Consider the following 25,308-nt stretch of genomic DNA (forward strand, 5'->3'; position numbering starts at 1 on the left):
TTTGACTCACTTTTAGGATTCGTTTGGTAGGGGCTCGGGAGTCGGGATTGATAAGTGAAGTTCTAAAAAACTGAATAAAGAATTTATTCATCACATTAAGATTTATCATTTTATTTTATTATTATCTTAAATTTATTTATGCTCAATAAAATAACATATTAACATTTTATCAGTATTTTTAAATTGAATTTAGGATTCATAGAGTTCAAAAAATAATACAATAGTACATCTAAATCCTAAAATATTTTAAAAAGATATTGATAAGATAATAATATTATATTTTATTGAGCATAAATAAATATAAAATAATAATAAAATAAAATAACAAATTCTAATTTTAATGGATAAAATTTTTATTCAAATATCTGTAATGAATAAGCCTAATATATATTAAAAAAAATTTTAATTACTCCATATTCTATCACTATCTCCTTATTCCAACTGGATTAGTTAATAGCTTCTTTTTACACCATTGCTTGAAACGATTGGCAAATAGGTCCAAACAGTGGCATTAAAGGATTAATCTAGGGTTTAGAATGCAAATTCTGCTGGAATTGAACAAGTTTTTTTAAAAAATATTTTTGATAAATCATCATCAAAGTACATGAAATGGAGAGTTTCTCAAATCAAAAGCCAATGAAGCTATTTAAGCAAGCGGCGCCTTGTTTCACAAATCTGTGAGTTTGAATCTTGTTATAAATATAAAAACTTCATTGGAGATAGTCATATTTATTATTTGTTTTTTTTTAACAAGTACTGGCTTCTGTCATAAAACTTATCCGGGCCATCTCAACCATCAAACTTCATTTAAACTTTTTTTTCCATAAATTTAAAAAAAATAGTTTGATAAAAGACATAAAGAGGACCAGATTGCAATTTCCACTCAGTGCTTAGTTTCAATGTTTTCTTCTATGGTTCTAGAGAAAACAAACATGATATATGTACATGCAAACATGCTAAAACACAGTAAAATTTCCTCATAACAAAAGATGTTTTAGTTCAACAAGAAAACTCCACAGCTATTGACACAACACATACATGCAAACATGCTAAAACACAGTAAAAATTCCTCATAACAAAAGATGTTTTAGTTCAACAAGAAAACTCCACAGCTATTGACACAACACATAATTTACACCAATGTCCCCTCTTCAATCCAAGCTCCAATGACTTATCACAGCCAAAAGAGAAGAAAAACTTAAACTAGAAAAGGAAGGCATGAAATAGTACACGAACACACAAAGGATACATATGTATATGCAACTGAGTGGAAAGGATGTACATGTGAGCCAAAATTCTTCACACTAGATATAATAATGAGAGCATTGAATTGGCCAGTCAACTCCATGATGGTGATGGTGGTTTATAGATGAAGTCTTGGGAAGCTGATGAGCCGTAATTTAAGTCGAGGTTATGGAGCTGTTCCATCAACTGGAGCGCCGTTCCTTGAAAAAATCGAGACGAGTAGTTATTCTACTAGGGTTGAAGATGCTAAAGATGGGTGCCTTGCATATTCCATCACCTGGAACCAATGATGCTATGTCAGTACCTGATAATGCAGAAAAGATCTGCAGCTAGTACAATTTGTTCATAGTCTTCCACCATATAAACAATCAAACCCAAATGACAGAATCAATATGTCAATATATATACATATATATATAGCAAATTCTATAGCAAACCGTACTATTTACATGCTATGAACAGTGTGGCTTGTTCTTAAGATGTGAAAAACCTGTCTTGTTTGCTAAATGACAACCGCTAAATTTTGGCATTAATACAATGAAGTTAATATGTTCAGGCTCAATCTGTTACCCAATATGGCAAAGTATCAAGTTCCCTTTGTCATATTTGGGTAATATATTGAACACAAGTACGTTATAAGATGTATTAATGTCAAAATTTAGAGATTGTGTCACTTAACACAGTGCTAACATGCATGTGTTTCAAAATGGTGATAAACTTGCTGATTCAAACTTATGTATGACAACATAAAAACAGTCTAGTATTCTCACAAATTGATCTAAAACTGTGGGCAACTTGATATAATTCACAACGTTACCCACGTCTATTTCATCATAATTCTTACCTCTGTTGCTCTTGAGGTGGAGGGCAATGCGGCAGAATCAACAGCACTGAGGTCATCTACAGAAATGCTTGTCGATGCCTCGGTACTTTTAGAATCACTTGGACTTGAATCTATAAATTGCTTCCGAGAAGGCTGCCTACTACCACTACCACTACCAGATGCCAACACTTGACCTTTGATATTTCTCCAATCTGTGCCCAACAAACTTTCCTGTTTACGTGGAGAATTAGAGATGGATTAGTAAATTTGGTATCCATGCCCCTTTGCCTTTCTTGCTTTCATTATACTGACTATGATACATACCTCAGTCCTTTGTTTCCTTTCATGATTACAAAAGGCAAGGGTTGTATCAAAATCTTGCTGAAGAAATCTCCTGCACATGTCAGAAAAACTTAAAAGTACTGAAGGATGTAAAAATTATAAAACATTCAATAAAAATTTACGCCCCCATGGAATTTTAAAAATAATTGCAGTGTGACGATAGTTTCAGGTCCAGAAAAGGTCATTAATTTAAAAAAAAGTATATTGAGGAGAACACAATTACTTAGGCAATCCATGATAGAAGCCCTTCACAGAAAGCAAGGAGAAAGAGAAAAATGAAGAATATTGTAAGAAAAGAAAATAGGCCATTCAAAATTAGTTTATTTCCTTTTATGGGGACAATTACTCCAATGCCCAATGCAATATTTCGAGCACCAATTACAAATAAAAATAGTCTCTTTTGAAGTTGGCGCATCATCCTGGATCCATAAATTGTTTCTCTGACCCTTGAACTTTATACCAAGTAATGGCGTTTGCCTGTAATGGTATTGAGTTCATGTGGAACTTCCTAAATAACAGTAACAAACAGTATAAATTATAATTTTTGTTTGGCAAAATGAAATGTTAAACCTAGGTTCAGATGCCATGCAAATCTAGTAATCAACATCATAAGGCAAGCAATATTTCACCGTTAAAATAAGTCTGCAAACTCACTGCTGAGGAAAATGCGGGACATGTTGATACCGATCACAAGTATCAGCAAGTGAACCATAGTGATGCTGACGCTGCTGATTAAGCTGATGGTGGAGTTCTGCAACTTTCTGCTTCAACCTGGCCACATCAGCTTCAGCGAGTGCAATCTCCTCAAGCTCAGCCCTCGTCTTTAAATAAGTAGACTTTTTTAATATCATGCTTGATGCAAAAGCAATAAAAAAAAATGAACTGCAAACTCTACTAAAATCAATAAGAACCTGAGAATCCATGCCACGTGAACTTGGAAATTGTCCTGAAGACATGCTCAAACCAACTTCCAATGCCGCTCTAAGATCCCTCTCAGCTTGCAACTGCTCTTGCAATCTTGAAACCTATAAAGTTTGTAATGAATTAAATATCAAATATAAAGAAATGCAAGCAACAATGATGTGGTTGTAGACATCCATAAAAACACTTAATAAAGGAAAGGCTTTAAAGAATTTGACAACATTGGGGAGGAAGACAATAATTGCAACTGCGGAGGAAATTAGAAATATATATATATATATATATATTTAAAGGGGATGAAGAAACACATGTTTGACTCCATATACGACAATAAATGCATTTTTCATACAAGACAACTGACATAAAAGACAAAATTAAGCATATAATGTCAGAAAGCATATAGTTTACAGGAGCAGCAAGTCAAAAAGTGCATGTTTGGGGCACACCAACGTGCTCCAGAACGCACAATAGGTTCATGGCCTCCATGTCTAGTATTTTAAAGAGTGGCATTTCAAACTACTAAAATTATCAATGCTTTCAAATATCCTTCCATCAACTCGCAACCAATTACAGCAATTAATGAGGTATTAGTTCTTCTTTGAATAGAATGAGATATTAGTTTTTAGATCAGCCAAACTCCCTCTAATCTGAACTTATCCCAATTCAGAAATTAACTATTAGCTTTGAGCCTTAAACACTATTGGTGGCATCATAAATAATAAGAGAGGAAATCAGAACCCACAAAACGCATGCATTAAAAATTCCAGAACGCAGATAAATTATTTTAAGCATATTAGCAAAGTAGCATTAGGATTGTCAAACACAAGCCAAGCAATTACTGCATTCTGATAGCAAATGGCAAGGCAAAAAAAAAACCAGTGACTAAAATCAAATTATCACAAAAGGTAAAGTCAAAATTGGCAGGGATAGATAAATCAAAGTAAAAAGAATACATCTTGTTCAAGTGCCAAGCGCCGCTCATGCAAAGCCTGCTTCCTTCTCTCTAAGCTTGCTTGTAAAATTGCATTGCCTCTGGCCTAAAATTAAAACATGGCCGATCCAATTAAACATCCATGTTCTATAATCTATTAAAAAAATGAGTCAACCAAAAATAGTTTACCTCCTTAGCAATTCTCTGCTGCAAATCACTTTTTGCAATTTCTAGCCTCTGAATAGCAAGCCTGTAAACAACAAAGTATGTTCATTTTTAGACAAGAAAAAAGGTATGTAAAGCAAATTGCAGAGATTATCCACAGCACAATAAGATCTATCTACAAAGCACTCCTTCAAATACTTGTAGCGCTTCCACAAAGCATGAATGTCCATAACAAAGGAAAAACAAGAGATAAAGTTACCAATACAGGAAAATATGAACCCTACAAAAACCTAGAATAACAATATTTAGGAAAGAATGAAATTTAAAATATGGCTGAGGAACAGGAATAATAAGAATATAAGTCAGCAATGTTGTAGGCATTATTGGTATAACCTCTTTTTAGCCAAAACAAAATATGAAAATATTGCTAGACAGAGCATTCTATAACTCACTCTTCCTCTCCAGAAGAATCAACTGATTCAACTGATGGTGTCTTTCTAGCCTGCATAAATCATAAACAAAATCAGTCCCCAACATTGAATTTAAACTTAGAACACAAAATCTGGAGATATCATCTCAGAATTGTCTTATGCATGCGTGCGCGCACCAATATTAAGCAGGCTTATTCTAAATACCAGCTATTTGTAAATCAGCATATACACTGATAAAAACTGCATGCCATGAATCCTCAAACTATAAACATAGTCCTATATGTCAGCCTCTAAAATTAAAAAGATGAAGCAATTCAATCCAGATTAACTATTATATATATAAATACTACTGCAAATTCAAAATAGATACGTCCTCTGACAAAGTGCCAAAATAGCAAATCATCTGATATAGATAATTCTAGTACAGGCCATAGAAATACAATAATGTGATGCACAAAATGTGATCATATTAGTAATGACTGCAATAGATCAGATTAGTGCATTATATGAATTACTAGCTCTGGAATTTGTGTTCTTTCAATTTTATATTTAGACAGTTAGGTGCAGTAGGCATTTTTTTGTTTCAATCCTGGTGGCCCCAGAGCAAGGAATGAATTCTGTTAATTAATTATAGAGGGTCTAAAAGGAATATGAAGGGACTTAGAAAATGTGCTCATAACACAGCCCATGGTCATCTTATATTGGAGCTTAATGCAATCAATTCTGCATCTAAATTGGATATCTAAGAAAATTGTCCTCATGGCTTCTTTGATCATATGGTGTAAAGCTCATAGTTCTTCAGGGGCTCCCCATGATAGATGGACAGAGGGAGGGAAGGATATCCATACTTGTGATCTTATTTTATCTGTCTCATACAGGTAGCTGTGTTTTACTTGATCATCTCGATGAAATTTGAGAATCAGGTGTATTTTGTAATCTAAGAATACAGGATTCATTAACTATATAAGTTAATTAAAATTTTCTGCATGTATTTTAAATGTAAGGGGATTGAGTTAGGATATTTAATCTACCCTTGGGAACATTTAGGTGTGATTATATACAGATATTACTAGGGGTCAAATTCATAGTAGTCAGCTCATCATTGGTTATTAATTATTCTGCTACATCATATTTTGGTTATCCTGTCATTCCCTCCACCTTTATGCCTCTAACATCTCCCTACATCATATGCCTCTTGAAATGATGAAATGCATTGTGCAGAAGTAATATCACAAACTAATAACTCACATTGCTCCTTCCCCAGAATGTTGACCGCTTAGAACTGATATTGGTGCCACTAGCCTTACTGGCTTGCTTTCCAGGGCCTGGCCCCACCCCAGGAACAGGTAAAGGGTTACCAGGGTCCATGGAAGATAAAATCTCACCCATAGAAAGATAAGGTTCAGTGACAGGAGACACGTTAGAAGCATCCTTTATATCAACTGATCTCTCATTGCCCTTTTTCTGCTTGTTTTGATCCTCAGAAAGTTGGGTATCAGAATCAGCATTCAATTTTGCATTTTCAGCTTTAACATGGCTAATGTTAGGGGATCCAACATCAGAGTCATCACCTCCAAATGGCTGAAAGGGGGGCGAAAAAGAATAACAGTAACTAAGAGATTATGAATATGGTAACACAGCACAACTCATCTAACTTGAATGTATAATTAAGAAAATGAAATGTTCACATTACAATTCCATTTACTTCAAGATTATTGAGCAGAGAATTTAATATTCTCGGTGCTTAAGTTCATTGAATCTATGCAAAATATAAACAGATACAGTAGCAAAGGGAGCTGCGAAGCAATCCTTGAAAACAAGGGGTGCAAATAGCTAACTAATAACAACCTAAGGACCTGATTAAAATAACAGCAAATAATTTCAATCATAACAGAATAGAAAAATAAATGGTTAAAATAACATGACTAACAACAGTTACAACTGGAAAAACCTATGGAATTGTTGGCAAAAGGTGGGTTGTCCTAATAAGAGCATTATGTCCTAGTCTATTTCAAGCTATAGTAGTATGAAAAATTCGATTATGGATATATGATGTTTATGTGATTCTTTGATTTTTATGGTTGGAAAGGAATGCTTCTGCATATGTTGTGCTACAATTGTTTACATGGCTTCCCTTTAATGTTTTGTGCATGGGTCACTATTTTGTGAAGATCCTCACTGCCGATGTACAATTGGTCAGCTATACTGAATTAAGAGCAACCTGTGCCTATCGTTTGTCATACTTTATTTTAAGGTTTCTTGTTATTTCTCAATTGAAGAAATCTCATCCTCTAAATATTGTATTCTCATATAAAAAAATAAAAAGGGTTAAGTTAGGCATTAGATGAAAAAACCTTGTATTCATAAAGATCACTGCCAGCATAACCACTACTTTCACTCAATTTTCCACTGAGTACACGATCAGCATCATCATCAGTCTCTTGATCAACTTCATTCTCTGCATCATGGTAACCGTTGTCTTTGACATCTGTATTATCATCATCAGTGGAATCCTCACTCCCACTGTTCTCAATCCGGGAATCTGCTGAAATGGAGCATCTTTGCATATTTTCTTCCTGAACAAATAGATGAAGACTTAGCAGCTTGGTTATTAGCATTGTCTACCATATATATCTTTGCTTTGATTTAATGCCTATATATTCATGTCAGTACACATTAAGGTTTCTATATCACCAATGAATAAGAACTAAAACTTTAAAAATGAAAATTCAAGGCCATGTCATCTTAATATGCCAAATTCCAATTAGACGCAAATAAAACAGAACTTTCCAATGAAAGCAAATCCCTTTTTATTCTTAAGTTAGTCCAAATGAAAAGCTTAATGGAAATTTTAAATCAATTTAAATTAGGTGTCAAACAAGATAATACAAATATATTTGATACAAGTAGCTAGGCACAGGGCTTATCTTGAGCTCTTGGCTACAGGTAACAGGAATTTTGACATAAAATATTCAAGAATTTTTAAATGAACGCTTGGTCAAAGGAGGGTTCAAAAGCTGGACATATTCACAAGAGTTAGCACAGAAAACGATACTGAGTGGCAAATATGCAACGTCTCTGAAATTTATAGCAACATGTAACTAAAGCAGTCAAAATTGTAGCACGTGCTTATCATTAACAAATGGCAAGGAAGTTTAAATAAGATGATGATTGGGGGGAAAAAAGTGGCTGGAGACATTATGAATTAAAATATATAGACGGAGAATGAGGAAATGCAGCACAAAAACTAAATTGCATTCACCATTAATTAAACAGAAACAATCCAGGGCCGCCAAAGATTGATGAAAAGTATCTTACATCAAATATGTTTTCATACTCCTCCAATAAATTGGTAATAATTGCTTGAGCATTATTAGCAGCATTAGCAGCAGCAAGAAGCTGAGCAGAACTATCACCATTTACGTCAAACTCATCCTCCAATTCACATTCCCCAGCAAGCAGAGGCCGTAAGAGCAAGGGTGCCATGCAAGCAGCTACAGCTGATGGAGTCATCCGATTCTCATTTGAATGTGAAGCTATTGTATGCATCATCTTCAGGATTCTATAGAGGAGGACACAACCACAACCAAGTTATGTTCCCAACTCACCACCAAATGACAACAAGAACAACAATTTCATCAAAAACAACTATGTACATGTATTGGATAGAACAAGACCAATAACTATTGTGGGAATATTATGTCATTATTGTGAATAATTAGCATTTATTAGGATCATTAATTAGGCTTTATTAGTATTTATTAGTTTTCATCTCTCTTGATGTATATATATAGGACCAGTTTGTACATTAGAAAGGCAATGAGATAATACAATTTTTCCTCTTTAAAAATTCCACATGATATCAGAGCATCAGGCTCAAAATTTTAAATTAAATTAGTTCTGGAATGGCTAGAATGAGGCCACCTGAACAGTACGTGACCGTGTTTTTTGTGGACAAAGGTGGAGCAAGTTTTGAATCTCACCACCACCCTAGACATACTTAGGAGGCTCCGAACGGTGAAACCCAGGACGGCGATGGCGAACGGCAGCGCGTGTAAGCCACACATGCCTCCCTTGCTCACTGCGTCAGCAAGCTTCCAGCGGCACGTGGAGGTTCCGTTCAAGACGCGATCTTCTCGGACGGCAACGACGCACTCTCTCCCGCCAGATCCAGCACAATCCAGTGTATGGGCACATCATCTTCGAGCCATATCAGGTCGTATGGTGTTATTAGTGCCCTATTTTGCTGGGTTTGGAGTTATATTGGGTTGTGGATTCTATTTTCAATCTACCAGAAAGCTTTTCCCTCATTTGAAGTGCTGGGAGTGGTGCTGTGGCTACTTTTATGTAGTGTTGTGCATAATTCCAGATCTGCACCCATGGCATTTGTGGCAAAAAGAGGGTCTTTTCTTCAGGCTTTAAAGACTACTCGAAGTGCAGTGGTCTGGATCATGGATTCCGGGGCATCTGATCATATGACTAATTGTCATCAATTGTTCACCACTTACACCCCATGTGCTGGAAATATTAAAGTGAAAATTGCATATGGCTCCTTAGCACCGGTCGCAGGAAAAGGGAGCATCTGTATATCAGATTCTATTATTTTGGAATCTATTCTTCACGTGCCAAAACTTGACTATAATTTACTTTCAATTAATCAATTGACCAAGCACTCAAATTGTTTTGCTAAATTTCTCCTGTCACACTGTGTGTTTCAGGATCTATCATCTGATGCGACAATCAGCAATGCCAAAGAATATGAGGGGCTCTACTATTTAAAGGTCGTCACTCGAGTGGATAACCCACCTATTGTTGGTAATTCTGCATCTACCTCTAAAGTTCATGATTTTATGTTATGGCATAAGAGAATGGGTCACCCTAATTTTCATTACCTTCAACAGTTGTTTCCAACCTTATGCCCCACCTTGAATCATAGTGAAATCCAATGTGAGGTATGTGAACTTGCCAAACACTATCGAACTTCCTTTCCTAAAGCCAAATACACACCTACAAAACCTTTCACAGCCATCCACAATGATTTGTGGGGACAATCTCGCATTTCAAACTGTACTCAAATAAAATGGTTCATCCTCTTCATTGATGACCATACTCGTATTTGTTGGATTTACCTTTTGAAAAACAAGTCCGAGGCTGCATCCACATTCATGAGTTTTTTCACCATGATCAAAAACCAATTCAACACTAGCATTCGAGTTTTACACACTGATAATGGCACAAAATACTTCAACCAATCTTTGAGTAATTTTCTCCAAATGCATGGGATTGTCCATACCAGTACATGTGCCCATACACCCCAACAAAATGGGGTCGCAGAAAGAAAAGTAGACAAATCCTTGAAATTGCAAGAGCACTCATGTTCACTTGCAACGTGCCAAAGTTTTATTGGGGAAATGTTAACCGCAACCTATCTCATCAACCGAATGCCCAGTCAAATATTAGCCTTCGAAACTCCTCTCTAAAAATTGCAGAGTGTTTTTCCTACATCCCACATTGAAACCAAACTTCTACTTCATGTGTTTGGGTGCACAACCTTTATCATATCCACCAAAGCAGTAAACTTGAACCTCAAACTATCAAGTGTATCTTCCTTGGCTATTCTCCTACTCAAAGAGGATATAAATGCTTTGATCCTGTTTCTAAACGCATTCTTGTAAGCCTCGATGTTACTTTCTATGAATAAACTCCTTTTTATTCCAATTCCTCAATTCAGGGGGAGAATATAGGTGAATCTCAGACTTGGGGACCAGAACCTAACGCTGAATATATACTTCTTGAGTCCGTGTCTAGTTTACTAGAACCATCACCATTACCTCTGTCCAACATCCCACCTTCACCAACCTCTTCTCTTATGCCAAAGTTTGAGGAAAACAAGAAAACAAAGGAAGATGTGGAAAGACCACAAAAGGGGGAGTTGTTAGTTTACACTCGAAAGAAGAAAACAAAAGATAGTGAGCCACTTGTACCTGAGGCATCAAGAGAGTCAGAACCAGAGGTAGTCCCTGAAGCTGGCGTACCAAGGATTGATCCATCTAGTAAGCCAGATGACTCAGAACAAAGAAGTGAATCTACTGATCTTGATCTACCTATTGCCCTTCGGAAACAACCTCGGTCTTGTACTTTGCATTCGATTCAGACACATGTGTCCTACAAGGCTCTCTCTCCTAGTTACCGAGCCTTCATTACTAATTTGGATAAAGTTGTTATTCCTAACAACATCCAAGAGGCATTGGAAATATCAGAATGAAGAAATGCATTTATGGAGAAAATGAGAGCTTTAGAGAAAAAAGAAGCATGGGAGATTGTTGAAAGACCTAGAGGTAAGAAACTGGTTAGCTGCAAGTGGGTCTTTACCCCAAAGTATAAGGCTGATAGCACACTTCACAAGTTGAAAGCATGGTTAGTAGTAAGAGGTTTCACCCAAACTTATGGCATAGACTACAAAGAGACGTTTGCACCAGTGACAAAACTGAACACTATAAGAATTCTATTGTCAATGGCAGCCAACCTTGAATGGCATCTTCATCAACTAGATATCAAAAATGCCTTTCTAAATGGAGAATTGAAGGAAGAAGTCTACATGACTTTACCTCTTAGGTTTGATAGAGGCAGAAATGACAAAGTATGCCAGCTGAAAAAATCACTGTATGGCTTGAAACAGTCACCTATGGCATGGTTTGACAGATTCTCAAAGGTCCTGAAGTTAGAAGGCTACAAGCAAGGATTGTCAGATCATACGATGTTTGTTAAGGCTGAGGGAGCTAAGAAATGCATCCTCATTGTGTACGTTGATGATATAATACTTACAAGAGATTATGTTGATGAAATAGCAAGGATAAAAACTGTCCTTGGTAAGGAAATTGAAGTTAAGGATCTTGGGAACTTGAAATATTTTCTTGGGATGGAAGTTGCTAGGTCAAAACGAGGAATATATGTATCTTAGAGGAAGTATATACTTGAACTTCTCAGGAAAACTGGCATGTTGGGTTGTAACCTAAGGAAACTACTATTGTGGTCTCGAAAAAGAAGAAGCCACCTAAGACAAACGGCACTGAGGAGTTAGAAGGAGAAGACAACTCTGATAATGAAGTCGAAGAAGAAGAAGACAAGGAGAAAGAAGAAACCATTGATAAAAACAGATATCAAAGCTTGGTTGGGAAGCTAATTTATTTATCCCATACGAGGCCAAATATTGCTTTTGTTGTCAGTATAGCAAGTCAATACATGTGTGATCCAAGGAAGAGACACCTGGAAGCTGTATATAAGATTCTCAAATACCTTAAGGGTACACCTGGTAAGAGATTGTTATCCAAGAAGCACAATCAAAGGACAATTGAGATTTACACCAATGCAGACTGGGGGGGACCTATGGAGACAGGAGATCCACCTCTAGCTATTGTTCATTTGTGTGGGGAAACTTAGTAACCTAAAAAAGTCGAGAGCAAAGAGTTGTATCCAGAAGCAGTACTGAATCAGAATTGAGAGTATTAGCTCAAGGAATTATAAAAGAAGTATGGATAAGAAGGGTCATAAAAGAAATACAAGTCAGAGTTGATCCACCAATGAAATTTTATTTTGATAATAAGGCTGTTATAAGCATGGCAATGAATCCTGTACAGCATGAGAGATCTAAATATGTTGAAGTGGATAGACATTTTATCAGAGAGAGAGTAGAAGGAGGCATTGTATGTCTGACATACCTACCTACAAAGTTACAAGCTGCGGATGTACTAACCAAGGGACTACCCAAGCCTACATTTGAGAGTTATACAAGCAAGTTGGACATAATTAGCATCTATGATCCAACTTGAGGGGGAGTGTGGAAATATTATGTCATTATTGTGAATAATTAGCATTTATTAGGATCATTAATTAGGCTTTATTAGTATTTATTAGCTTTTATCTCTCTTCATGTATATATATAGGACCAGTTTGTACATTAGAAAGGCAATGAGATAATACAATTTTTCCTCTATGAAAATTCCACAACTATTTCTACACTGTTTATTAAAATAAGAATTTAATAAAAGAAAAAAATTCATGAAAATAATTACACATGCATGTATGTGGATATAATCAAAACTGGAAGGTATTATTCACAAGAAGTTCACAAAGACTATCTGCAATCAAAGAGTTTGCACAGCATTGATTTTATTTTTAAATATAATCAAATTGGAAGGTATTATTCCCTACAAGTCCTGTTCTTTAATTATCAAACGGCAAAAAATGTAAATCTCAAAAACATTACCATTGATTGTCAGGATTAAGATTTTGATAGTCCTACGCTAAATATTCCAATTCCATGGAAGATACTCTGTAAGATTCCAAACACCATTGGTTCAGCGAATTGTTGTTATGCTTTTATCTTGACTTTGATTCATGACTTGTGTTGTTAATGTATGGTGAGATTTTGATAATATCATGCGTACTTGTGAATTTTATATAACAAAATCTTTTACTTTTTTTTTTTTGGTCATAAGCAATAGGGCTCAAGTGATTCTAAGATTCGAACTTTTTGGACACTTGGTTGATCCTCTGTAAGATCTTTATCTTGACAACTTTGATCATAACCCCTCATAAATTAGAAATAAGAAAAATACCACAAAGGTTATGCAACTGAAGAAGAGCATGGTATCAATGGATCAACCAGAAAAATGGGGAGAGCAGGAAGGAAATATGAAGATGACCTCTGCAACAAACGTTGATTTGGCTCTGGAAAGGTCTCAAGTATAGCAGAGCGCATTGCATTGATCCTAGCTTCCTTCCGATCAATTTCTTGAAAAAAACATCAATAAAGAAGAACATAAACTTCAGGCTCATATTCACATCTTGGGAACTAAACTGATGTAAACAATATTAGATTACAATTGAAAGTACAGGGAGAAAAAGTGAATAGCACTAGACATATCAAATGCTCAATACCAACAGCTTGCATATCAATTTTAAGTAGATCAATCAACAAGCTAGTAGGAGACAAGTAACCAGTGGCACAACCCCTTATAAAGAAGAAAATTTGCATTTGACCAAAAGTTGGGCTCAGGATCTGTAGATGAAAGTCTGTGAAAGATATTAAATATGACAACAGCAAAGATATGGCAGGCTGTTGAACGGTGAACTTCTCAAAAGAATAACTAAACATGATTCCCTGTGGTTTCATTTTATGGGCACTTCATAATAAACAATATCATTAAAAATAACTCTACTATGATTCAGCAGTTTCATAAGCAGAGAATAACAGCATTCAGCAGCATTTAAAAATTAAAAACCATTTGACAGAAAAATATACTAATAAAACCATGGGTTTAAAGAAGATAGAATTCAGCCAAACTTACTATAGGCCTCTAACAAGGCAGTGCAGCAAGAAGCTGGAACTGGAGATGAGGGTAGCTCCCTTAGAACATGCTGTAAGTAAATTGTTTGTGTTAAAAAGAATTGTATAATCTGACCTATAGACAGCTATAAAAAATACAGGATTTCATGTTTCACTTGTTAGGTCAAAATAATAGCTACCGTCTGATTAGAGATTTATAGAATCTTAAAGAAGATGACAGAGTGAATCATTGATTTAATATCAGAAGTCCTTGATGGAAGCACAGAAAACTGGTTGACAAACTAGTGCCCAACCATCCAAACAAAGTAGACAGATTTTAGGCTATTCGTAGTCTCATAAAATTACTAAGCTAAAAAAGAGTCAAGTAAAGTCAGAGATTGTTCTTTAGCAGGTTTTAGAAAAGGTCAGAGATTCACGGGACACCAGCACCAGATGTTATAAAAAGTGATTCTTTCCCAAAGCATGACTAACACTGGATTTTCCCTCAAAAGTTCAAGCATTCCATTCCAACAAAAGACATCAAAAGCAGCACACTCTAACCCCCAAAAAAAAAAATATCTCTGTACTTATGCTCAAAGCCTCTAAACTTGATCATCATAAATGCTCCAAATTCTGAGAACGCACCCAAAATTCACCTAACACTCCAAAAAGCAAGACATCCTCATCAGAACCTTGTCCTAGATTAGTTTTTCATATTATAATTTCAAAAAAGAATGGGCTGAATTTGACCATCTACATTGTTAGAGGAAAGCTACCAATGGCATTTTCTTCTCCATCTCAGATTTATTGAGGGTTGGACACAGTAAATCTAACTATTTTCTTTTCCATCCTACAGAATGTTCAACATATACCTTGTCTATATTTTTCGTATGGATATTAAATGTGTTACCAATAACCAATACATACCTTAACACAGTCACCAACGACATGGGCATCCTCATCAGAGCCAAATTCAGTCTTGCCTGGAAATAAAGGTGAGAAGTAAGGCACCCACAGGCCACAAGGTCCATAAAAATAAATGGAGATACATATATATATGTATATATCTGCATATCTAATCATAAGTTTATCATCCCCATAAATGTATCATCTTTTGTGGCCTTTCATCTGAAAAATGGGATAGCGATGCAAAGAAATCAAATGATTGATGTAAAATCACTTTACTTATGAGATAGACTAGTGGCAAGCCAATTTTTCTGCAGTATACTGAATCGTTCCTTATACTGAGCTAAGGAGAATTTAGGGTTTTAAGTTTCAGCTAAGTATGAATTCCATAGAAGGTGTCAGATTTAACAGTGTCCAGCATGAGAAGATATGCAGGCACGAATGACTGAAAATGACTTCATCCTACATAAATAGGAGATAAGGAAAGGAATTTTTTTCATGGGGGAAAGAGTAAATACTTCATTACAAGCATAACAACAACAACAACAACAACAACAACAATAATAAATCCTTGAATAAGTGCTTGAAGAGCTGGTATGATGTACAATTGGTTAGACTGTCCATATGAAACTAGTTTCCCTTTCTTTCCATGCTTTTCCTCTTGGTTTGCAAATGGTACCCCAGGGGACTTTGTCAGTTTTCAGGATTCCAGGCCCTTTAAAAAAACATATTTATTGTCATCTATAGAGAGAACAATGGCACTAAAGAAATTATTAGTACCTTGTTCATATTCTTGAACCCTCCGGTCTACTTCCTCAACATCTGCAGACTGCCGTAAAATACCTTCAACTTTAGTTCCTGCAAATTACATATGGTAAATTAAACAGCAACCCTCTACCAAAGAACAGGGGAAACATTACTCATGCATACAACTTATTTTCTCATTGGAGAATTAGCTAGCATGATGAATAGCATCCAATTGCAAAAGGCCTCAAAACACACCAAGGCGGGCCGTGGTATATGGCATATTGCCAGGGCTCCATTTCAGAAAATATTTTAAATGACGAAAATGTTACAAGAACTCATAATAGAAGTAAAGGAACAGGTGCAACAGACAAATTATCACAATAACATGATATCCAGGTATATAAATCAGTGAGCTTCATCTTGATGGAGTAGTTGGCGATCAGACCTCTAGTTATGCCCTAGGAAATCATAAGGAGTAGAGATGAGATTTAGAAAGCTGTGTTTAAGACTTCAGAACCAGAGTCGCATGTTGTTCTGCTTTCAACCATTGGCAATAACAAGGCTATCAATTAGACACACAGAATGTATTTATGGAGAATTGCTAGAAGTGTAGCATCAGTTTCAGAATCGAATCATCTAGGATCATCCAGTCAGGTAAAGGGAGAGAATAATAACGCAAGTTAAGGAAACTGTACAGGGGACCCACTTTTCCTCTTTTAACATATCTTCAATTTTCCCTCAATCTCTTGTTGACTACAACATATGCACTCACTTTTGTGATTGCAAAATACCCCTATTGCTTAAGTTCAGTCAAGAGTAAGGCAAGAAGCAGCAACTGGTAGCATGGACATGGTGTAATGCTGAAGCCACATGCTGACACAATTAACAAGTCAAGCTATCATGTGAGTTGAGTCTCATAAATAATAAACCCAGTATTCCATGAGATGACTAAAAGAAAATTCAGCAGCAACTTATTTCTATGTCTATATCTTGAGTAAGAACAGGAGTACAAGTAGAAAGTATCCACAAAGAGTGTCTAACTTGGGTTAGGATTAATTTCATATTAACAAAATGGAGCTCGGCATAACCTACATTTCAACTTGAGAAGTGTCACGAGAATGAGCTGGGCCCATGTTAACCCTATTTAGCACGAATAAATATCATACATGGGGAGCAAGTCTAATTAGTCATTTCAGTGCCTGCCTCCCAAGGGACATTAAAAAGTGAAATAAAATAAAACTATGCTACAATACAAGCTTATGGCAGTGAAAGCCTCCTTACTTACCATGATTCTCAAGAAACCGAAGAGCTTTTTCAAGGAAAGATGGACCTCCATCAATATCCTCTAATGCTAGAAGAATTGGTCTTCCAACAACCAAAGACTTAACAGGCCGCTTATCCCTCCCTAGATGCACAAGACAAAAACAGGTGAATACAATGATTACAGGATGCTGGACAAACAAATAAAACAATGATAAAAACTTAAAATAAAACCACAACGTACATGAAAACACACAAGGAAAGTTCACATATAATTGAACTATGTTATTAAAATTGAAAGCATAAGTGAAAATGTAACAGCATGAAAGACAAACATTGATTAAAGGACCCTTCAAGGGAATCACTTGCATCACTCCTAAAAATCCCGTTGTGGCCCATGACAAGAGCAGCACTTGGTGCTTGTGCTAAGGCTTGCTCAAGAGCTGTCTTCCACTCATACAAGTCTTCTGATGTCTCAGCCTAGCATTTGAGAAAACAACGACTAATTTGTATAACCAGACAATTTCAAATGGCGGTTAAAAGTAATGGCAACTGAATTTCCATCTTATTATTTAGAAATTTAGTAGTAAATGAGGAACCTTAAGGGTGAATGCTCTCCCATCACGTCCATCAGGAAACAATACAGTGAGCAGCTTCTTGTCTTCTCTAACAACAACACTGAAAGATAAAAATCGCACTATAAGACAGATCATCCGAATGTTACATTAAAAGGATTTCAATAAAAAACTCACCTCCCTGAATTGTTTAAGTCAATACCCCCCAACGTCAGATTTACTTCACCTCCTTTCTGTGGAAGGGCACTCTACATTACAAATTAAAATAAGCTCTATAAGTTTATACTCTATTCTGTGGTCACCTCCTATTCTCTAACCACAAATGTGAATGAACAAAATACCATTTGTCATGGAAATCAGAATAAACTATATCAGTATTCTGATATTGAGAGTGGGAGAAGTTTGATCGATGACAATTTTACCATTTGCAAAATTATGACATGAGCATATTCTTAATCCAAGGCTGATTCATAAAGAGAAGAAAAAGAATTGAATGCAAGGGAAAAAAGATTCCACATAAAGATAGGTTAGATTTGTGAGATACTAACAGGATCATTTTTAAAGAAAACCAATGATGTACGCGTAAGTATGAACCATCGCTTCTTCCAGGATTTCCAGCCTATTCCTACAAAAGTTAAAAACAGAATATCATGAATATTTCCATATCATTAATATATATAGACTACTCAAAGCCTTATCGTTCACAAGGATGCAGCTTTTAGCCTTCCATGCAACAAACTGGGTCCAGGATCTACTTTAATTTACTTATAGTTTGACAAAATCCATGAAAACAAAAGGCCTCTAAAATCAGAAATAGCCCCCTTCCTCTTTTCAAAAGAAAGAAGGAAACAAAAAAGGAAAATGGATATAATAACAAACCTTTAGAAGATATGAAAAGTGGGCCACTTTTGAAAACCTGCAAACAGTACCGTAGGTTAGAAACCAAGAAAAATCACCATTTACTAAGTTCTCATTGAAACAATCTAAAATCAAACACTTAAGACTGCAATACATAGAAACCTTTCGAGCTTTATTTTTAGGTGCAAATCACCAATTTAGGTAAAAAATTAAAAAAAAATTATAACTAGCATCAGAACATCTGCAAAAGCACACTGAAGTGGGGCAGGAAAACACTCAATATGATCAATATTCAACAACATAATAGCTTGTTTAGATGTTTTAACTGCCTGGAGTCAGGATGGTTGGCTCTAATGACAAATCGGTGAAAATAGAGCCAAATTTCGTACTATCTGCTAGGGTCCTATTCTGTTTAGAATCTTCAAGATGCTTGGATTTAAGGAAATTAAAAGCTGACGAAACAAACTATATCTAAAATTCTAAAATCATATTGGAATCAATGGGCCGAATTTATCCTTCCTCGTGATGACAAGAATTCCTTCTCTCATATCTCTTCTTTGTCTCTCAGCTGATATAGTTTCTCTCTTTTCATACTACATAGCCTGCATCCTATGAAATTTGTTTTTACATTGATTGACTTAGGGGTCCCACGGTTCAATTAATCATACTTCTTGGAAGAAGTGAAACTTCCTTCCCAGGAAATTGAAATTATTTTTTAAATAAATATATTTGTTTTAATGTTAAAGTCATAAATACAATTTTTCTAAATAAAATATTTTTTAATATTAAGTTGTTAAGTGTATTTTTACAAAACACCAGGGTAGTAGAACTTTCTTGCGTTTTACTCTAGAAGTTAAATTCTCTAGTTATCTGGGAAGTTTGGCTTCTAACTTCCCCAAACCTTGGATTGTTTTTTGTGCCAAGCAACAGTCACTGCTCTACCTTTCAAAAATTTAACTTTCTTCCTTTACTTTCCGCCATAACAAGCATCCCTTCAATTGCCATAAGTTTTATCAGCTTTTAAAAAAACATAGAGCACTATTTATCTAGCAAAAATGGAGGATGACATCCTCCCTATAAAGTCCTCTCTATATATATCGATATGTGCTGTATGCGCACATACATGTACACATGTTCATTTTCTTTCTAACATGTGAGATTTAAATAACAAAGTTAGAGTCCATTAACAGTTTCATTTTTTATAACACATACTTAAAAAGTAAGAAATAAATAATCAACCTTCAATAGTTTCATATGACATGTATTCCATGACTGAGAGTACATTGACAAGAACCCCAGAAAGCATACAAGAAATCCAGTAACCATTTCAAAGAACAATGCAGGAAAAAAAATGAAGTTTCCATGAGATGACCAATGACCACAACATGTCGTGCAGACTAAAACATCATAGAAGACCTTTACAAAACCCAATTGACTAGATCAGGGCCTTGGTTGATTAAGAAACTGCAATATATTCGTTTCACATTATTCTATTTCATCACTCAGCTCTACAGTCAGGCTGAATTACTTGTGTCCAATTCTTCTTATACCACCCATGAGCCTTCTAATTATTATAATTTCAACTCACCAATACATATAAGGACACTTACATCTTTGAAGAAACACCTCTTGTAGGGTCTTGGTCGTAATCATTGGGAGGACATCCTATCCCCACCCAAATATATATATATATATATATATCTTCCTTAATAGTTTCATTTTGTCTATTAAAGAAACCCTTGGAACATAGTTTCACATCAAATTCAAAGCCCAACATGGAAAATAAACCAAGAAAGGCCTAGCTTAAAACTATTTACTCCTTTAACTACTTGCTGCTTGATTAGCACAGACCTGTGATAAATCTAACTTGTCCCTGTTCAGGCAATAATCAACTTAATTCGCAAATCACAATTCCTGAACTTTCCACCGAAAGATGCACAGTTAACCCGCCGGCATTCACTCCCATTCCAGTCATAGATATCAGAAATATCAAAGATTACTTTCAAAAACTGCCTTTCAAGTTGATTCATTTCTTCACTGCCTTACACCGCAAAAACAAAACTTACAGTGTTCGAAGCCCCAGGCCGAGGGCGCTCGAAGGGAGCTAAAGAAGCCGACATTTCCCCGGAGAATCACTGTAGCAGCGGCATTGAGTCTGAGTTCAAATCCAAGCAAAACCATTACCCAAAATGCTTTACATTTCAATCAACCAAATCATTCCAGTCAACAAATCAAAGATCGGCTTCTAAGCTCCAGCAACAGATCAAAGATCTGACCCCAGAAATGGCAAACTCTGAAAGCTTCGGATTCGATGGGACACTCTAATCAAGGTCACTTCAACTTCCCAATCACCTCCCCTGATGTGGGCAAAAAAAAAAACGAACTTTAAGTCGGTCAGAAAACCGCTTAGGACTTGTTCATTTTCTCTCGCTTTCTCAGCGATTTTGCCAGAGTTTCCGAGAGGATTAGGTGGGGAAGAGCAGTGTGTCGATGACAATAACATGAAAAACTGAGGCGCTGCTTTGCTTTTCACTTACTTCATGGGTCTATCTGAACTCTGAAGAGAGGGAGAGATGATTTACAGAGACACAGTGAGAAGGGAAGGAATCCTTCTCTGTATTCTCAAGTTCAAGTCTCTTCTAGTAAATGTTGACGTCCCGTAAAATAGGACTCATCTTCCATCAGGCAGAATTAAAAAAAAAAAAAAGCATAATGTTTCAAGAGTCAAGGCAACTAATGTACCATTGTTACACGGTCTCCATCTTTTTCTTATTGATAAAAAAAAAAAATAGACCATATTTTAATGAAAAAAGAAAATAATGGAGTAACTTTTATTACTAAATTATGAATTGTGTGATTATTAAATTTCTAATATTATATAAGGAAAATATCAATTAAGGAACGTTAAAAAAAATTTATATAAATTAAAGATTACTTATTATCAAAACTTAAATACATACTTATCAATTCGAGTAGTTTTTTATCAATAAATATTCATTTAAATTTTAATAACAATTTATTTTGAATTAACAACAACTTATTTAAATTTTTTTATTTAAATTTTAATAACAAGTAATCTTTAACTTATATAAATTTTCTTTAGTGGCCTACTCCTTCTTATTCTTTTTACAAAGCACTTTTAATAATACCATTGAAATCTAGAAGAGTCTTGAAACTAATTAAGTGTATCTACTAATTAAAAAAATCAAAATTTATCCTTATTTAAATGCATAGAGTGTGTGATTTTGAAAAAAATAATTAATATTGAATAGAGGCAATATAAAAAATGTAATAAATATTCTACATGGTTTCTTATAAATAAAAAAAAAAAGATCACAAATTTCTCCTATAAAAATCTTCTTATGAGGACTATATCACACTCACGTTTATAGCAAAGCAATATAATAGATGTTAAGAGTTAAGACATAAGAGTAAAAACTCTATACTTTTTTAAGTTATTTTTTGAATTTGAACTTTTTAATTGAAAAATTATATATGAAAACTATTCTAATTGATTGAGCTCAGGTAATGCTGAATGCCCACCAAATAGACTCGCAACTATCGACTATCTAAAATCATCATGGCCTGGTATAACAAAATTAGATGTGTTTTTATCCAAAACTTATATGTATTATTATTACATAAAGTTAAAAACTTATTATGCATTTTATTCATAGATTAGTTATGTATTGTAATAATTTTTTTACTAACATAACTTTTTGGTGAAAAAGGCAAAAGCCCAATACTATTTAGTCATCTCTTAGGCATGACACATCAAGCTATCAATGTACAATAGTGACTGTGAGTCTTCTGGAGGCTCAAATAAAAACAAAGCCTTAAAGCCAAAACTAAAGTTGTTGTTAGCTAACCAATCAGTACATTGATTACCTTTTTTTTTTTCTGCAGACGTGTGGAAACTGAACTAGCCAATTTACATCAAGTTCTTCAAACATGAAAGAACATGTTTTTTTTGTATTACTGTTAATATGTTGATTGATTTTTTTATGATTGATCTCAAGATAGAATTTCTCTTTCCAAAATTTTATGAATCATGGGAATTTTTTTCTTCCTTGTTATGTGAAAGAAGTTCAAAACATGGTGATAATGAATTTCATGAAATAAGGGTTAAGTGTGAATGCTTAAAAAACATGTATTTGAGTAAGTTATCTTTTATTGGACTCGAGAATATTTAAATTTAATTTGTTAATACTATATTTCAATTACTTATATTAAAAATACTGTTCAGCTCTTATGGTTTCATGATTTTCTGATGATTTGACACCATCATATGAAAAGCCTTGGGGGTTACCTAGAAATAATATTGTCCTCAGGTTTCCTTGATATTTTGCTGACTAAATGTTACACTCATAACAAAGCATCCTTTATGTGTGTGTAGATTTAATGAGCAAAATAAATTTTAAAGTATTGAACAAAAAGCATATTAAATCATAAACTTTTAAAATATGTAAAATGAATCATGAACTTTTAAATTTAAAATATTTTAAATCCTATTGTTATCTTTTGGTTAACACCATTTCTGTTCATCGTGAGGCCTAATCAAATGCTGAAATGACAATCCCTCGCTAACGTGTCATTTGTTTATTAGCGCCAGAGATCCTAAACTATTAAACCCCACCGTTGAATAGTGTCATAGACCTTAAATTTTAAAATTCTAAACAAATTACTCCCATTATTTATGCATACAATATTGACTGTTATATAAGCTAAATTAGTATTAACGCGATCCGTCGTGGTGAATGCATTGTTAGTCACAGTAAACAACCTATAATTTTGTGAAATAATGCTTTTGCCCTCTATTTTTGAAATATTTTATAAACAATTTTCATTTGAAAAGAAGTTTAAATATCAAAGAATTTTAATTAACCGAATAATTTAGGTTTTAAATTTGTTGATGAAATTCCTTTATATTTAAATTTCTTTTCAAATAAGATCCTAAGTTTTCACCATTAAATAAATAAATATTATTTAAAATAAAATTAAATTAAAATTATAAAATATACGGAAGCATAAGATACTCATCACTTGAAAAACATTGCAAAAAAGGGGCAACAAAATCATTTTACAAAATTATGAGTCATTCATCGTAGCTAATGCCGTGTTCATTGCAGCCGACCATAATGAGACTAAGTTAGTCTACTTAATAGTCAACGTTTCATGCATAAATGGTGAGGATAATTTGTTCAAAATTTTAAAATTCAGAGTCCAAAACGCTACTCATGCAATAGTTTAGGGTTTGTAATCATCAAGGAATTGTCACATTAAAATCTAAGTGGGCCTCATGTTGCATAGTATAATGGGCAGTAACAGCATTAACAATAAAATAATGTTGGGATTGAAAATGCTATGAATTTAAAAACTTATGGTCAATTTTAAATATTTTAAGAGTTTAAGGTTCAAGACGCTTTTCACGCAATATTTTAAGATCCATCTTACTCACTAAACCTATATATACACATACTTTCTTCATTAAAAAGTGTAAAATATTTTTAACTGAATCACTTCCTCAATAAATTAGTTAAATGTCTTCAAACTAACATTGTCTTTTAATATTTATTATTATTTAATAAGATATTCTACTTAAAAATAAATATATAGTAATTTATTTATTATAGTTATTTTAAAAAATACATTAATTGTACTTTAAAATACATAAAATATTTTATATTTTTTAACAGAGGGTCTTGATTATTATAGTATGAGTCACTTGGACTATTTTTTAATATATATATATATATATATATATAAAAGAAAAGGGAAAGACTCGAGAGGATCGCCAACGTCAAAACGAGATGAATTACTGGAATATTTTTGGAAGTATCGTTAAGAATTGGCAATATGAGCAATATAATCAAGATATGATGTTGAAAGTCAGGTGATGGATATCATGGCTGTTCATGATACCATGTGTTTACTCTTTTAAAAACAAGAAAAACAAGCATTATCCAATAGGAGCTTTTGGACTGCTAACCAAGATTCTATTCATTCAAAAGCTAATTAAGGCCTAAGTATGAATTTACATATAATTTGTTTTATGGGAAAACCAATGTCCAATGATCATTGAATGTGCAAGGAAGGGTTTGATTAGGATGCTCTTCTGGAAAATTTGTCCATTTGGTTGCCAAAAAATTACTAAGAAGTTTAGGTTGTCGCTTTGTCTATTGGAATATTACCATCTTTTTTTAACTTGTCTTGCCCTCGCTCATCGATTGGGTTCAAGATAAAAGAATGTATCCTTTTTTTTTTTTTTTGTTATTACTATTTGTTTCTTTTAATTTAAGGGCACCAAGGCTTTAATCTTTTTAAGAAATTAGAATGAACTTCATGTATCAAAAAATGACAATTAGTTTCCAAAATAACGAATTAATGATGTTTAGGTTCATATTAGTTTTTTAAAAAAATGAATTTGCAAACATTTATTTAAATAATTATAAATTTAAAAGTTTCAATTACGAATAAAATAATTGAATTTTAAATATATGTTTTAATTTACAGCCAATATTTTTGTTTAAATTAATATTTACAACTCATTATTTTTTAAAAAATTTTTAAATATCTAGTTCTGATAAATTCTACGTTTTTGGACTTAAATATCACTCCTCTTTCATGTATTCCGTAGAGAGTGTCCTTCCTTTTCAAAACTCGTTTGAATGGAAAATTTAACTTAAACTTATTTAATAATGAACTTATTTGTTTATATCATTAATTTAATATGAAATTCAGTTTTAAAACGGGAAAATTAAAACATGCTGAGTAGT

General features: G+C 34.1%; 1 pseudogene; it reads right to left on the reverse strand.

Annotated features, from left to right (window-relative positions):
* Positions 1-1,160: 1,160 nt before the first annotated feature.
* LOC129318218 (rho GTPase-activating protein 7-like) lies at positions 1,161-21,087 on the reverse strand (annotated as a pseudogene).
* Between the last annotated feature and the right edge of the window lie 4,221 nt (positions 21,088-25,308).

This window comes from Prosopis cineraria, unplaced genomic scaffold, assembly GCF_029017545.1.
Source record: "Prosopis cineraria cultivar Desert tree isolate PC_DT_omini unplaced genomic scaffold, ASM2901754v1 PC8, whole genome shotgun sequence".
NCBI lineage: Eukaryota > Viridiplantae > Streptophyta > Magnoliopsida > Fabales > Fabaceae > Prosopis > Prosopis cineraria.